Here is a 2,583-nt window from a genome sequence, read left to right as displayed (position 1 = left end):
GTAGGCGTCTTTTAATTTCATGGCTGCGATCACCATCTGCAGTGATTTTGAAGCCCCAAAAAATAAAGTCAGCCACTGTTTCCACTGTTTCCCCATCTATTTACCATGAAGTGATGGGACCAGATGCCATGATCTTCGTTTTCTGAATGTTGAGCTTTAAGCCAACTTTTTCACTCTCCTCTTTCACTTTCATCAAGAGGCTTTTTAGTTCTTCTTCACTTTCTGCCATAAGTGTGGTGTCATCTGCATGTCTGAGGTTATTGCTATTTCTTCCGGCAATCTTGATTCCAGCGTGTGCATCTTCCAGACCCGCGTTTCTCGTGATGTGCTCTGCATAGAACCTGAATCACTGTCTGTCACCAGCAAGGCCCTGTCCAACTTGAGCCCTGCACCCCTTTCCGCTCTCAGTGAATCCTTGCTCACTGGCTTCCTAGTTTTCATCACACCTTATAATTGGCTCTACTTTGAAAATTTTTCTCCAAGATAGTCACACATGGCTTATTCTTTCACGTATGTCTGTTTAAAGATTATTTCAAAGATTATTGGCTTCCCTGACCAGGCAATCTAAAAATTCTGCCTCTATCCTTTAATTTTCAAAATATAATACACGTCATTATCTGACATTGTAGATGTTTGTTTCATTATTTGATATGATAAATTTACCTGTTATTTGCCTCCCAATAAGAATGTCAGTTCAGCAATGTAGGGACTTCATCTTGTTTATCTATTACTCTGTCCACATTGCTTAGAATAGTACCTGGTACAGTTAGGTGCTCAATAAATATATTTTGATTAAAGAACCATATGGATGCACCATTTTAATTATTAGTAATAATTACTTGATATTTGAAATCCTAACAATTTTTCCTATTGTGAGCAATTATATCATGAATATGTCCATAAGTAAATATGTACACCCTATGTTTGTTTCCTAAGATTTAGGAGTCAAAAGCTATGGCTATTTTTATATTTTTTTAATATATACTGCCAAAATGCCCTCTGTGGAAAAGTTGTTATATTTTAGGACTTCCCTGGTGGTGCAAGGGCTAAGACTCTAAGCTCTTGATGCAAATGGCCCAGGTTTGATCTCAGGTCAGGAAACTAGCTCCTGCATACCACAACTAAAAACCCTGCATGCCTCAGCAGAGATCAGAGACCCCACAGCCCACAAGTAAGACTCAGAACAGCCAAATACGTTTAAAAAATACATAAGTTATTTTCTTGCCTGGAAAATTCTATGGACAGAGGAGCCTGGTGAGTACATGGGGTCACAAGAGTTGGACAAGACTGGACAACTGAGTGTGCACACACACACGTGCACACACGCACACACACACACCACATAAAGTTTATATTTTATACTCCAGAAATGAATAAGAGTTACTTTTTTCTCACTTTGCACAATATTGTGTATTGCCCTTTTAAACATAGTTTTTATAGAGGAAAAATGGTTATTACTCAAATTTGCCTTTCTCCAGTTACACAGATACTTGTTCATTTAACTATTACCCATTTGCATTTCTTTAAAAATAAATTGCCTCTTCATGTCCTTTGCTTATATTTCTACTGCTTTTCCCTTACTGATAAAAGTTCGTTTTTACAATAAAGTAACCCATTGTCCAAACCATGTTAAAGTGTCATTTTCCCAGTTTGTGGTTTGTCTTTAAATTTTGATTATTGTGTTTTTACTTTTTTATCTCATGTAGAAATTTAAATTTTGTATGGTCAAGTTGATTACTCTTTCTCTACACTGCTTTTGACTTTGCTGTCACCTTCATAAAGTTTTCCAATCCACTATCTGAAAAATATTCGCCAAGTATTTTCTTCCAGTATTCAATCTTCAAAAACAAACAAAAAAGAAAGCAATATATTACAGCTGGAATTCATTTAACAGTAGGTTGTGTGGTGAGGCTGTTGTTTCTTCCTCTCAAGTGGCTACCCAGTTATCCTCCTTTTAATAAGGCATCCTTTCTCCAGTAACGTAGACGTGAAATTGTGAGCTGCCCTTGTTTTTATATGAAAAGTGTATATACACACACACACACACACACACACAGGACTTTTTATCCTCCTTTTAATAAACAGTAAGCTTTGGACCTGAGCCAATCCCAATCTTGAGCCATCATTCTTAAGGAACACGGATATATCTTTATTACGTTCAGTAACTGGATATTAGATATTCAGTAATTAGGTACTAGCATTGGAGTAATACTTAATACACTTACTAAGGAAAAGAATACATTTTCCCAGCTACATTACAACTGAAGAATGTCAGTCCACTCAAGATGAAGCTGATGATTACTTTGAAAAAAAGGTTCGCCTGTGGAAGACTGAGAATAGCGCGTCAGAGTTCTCCTCTGAAAGCCCTCAGAATCCTGGGCGGCCGGGGGAAGACAGGACGGAGGAAGAACCCATGCTGGGCTCGTTGAGATCCAAGGAGACACATGCTACCAAAAGAGCCCATGGAGCTAATAAAAACAGGTAGTAGATAACTCTTTAGAAGTCCTCTTAATTTTTCAACTAGGTCTCAGTTTTGAAAAGTATCGCTTGGGATTTAAATATGCCCCTGACTGATTGAGAAGT

At 37.6% G+C, this 2,583-nt stretch overlaps 1 protein-coding gene across 1 annotated transcript in view; it reads right to left on the bottom strand.

The window, feature by feature from the left end:
• Positions 1–2,583, bottom strand: part of TMEM232 (transmembrane protein 232) — a 287,557-nt gene that overhangs the window by 284,545 nt on the left and 429 nt on the right. The gene's annotated exons all lie outside the window — the stretch shown is intronic.

The sequence above is a fragment of the Bison bison genome, unplaced genomic scaffold (assembly GCF_000754665.1).
Source record: "Bison bison bison isolate TAMUID 2011002044 unplaced genomic scaffold, Bison_UMD1.0 scf7180017864189, whole genome shotgun sequence".
Lineage (NCBI taxonomy): Eukaryota > Metazoa > Chordata > Mammalia > Artiodactyla > Bovidae > Bison > Bison bison.
This window is presented reverse-complemented; position numbering and strand designations above follow the sequence as displayed.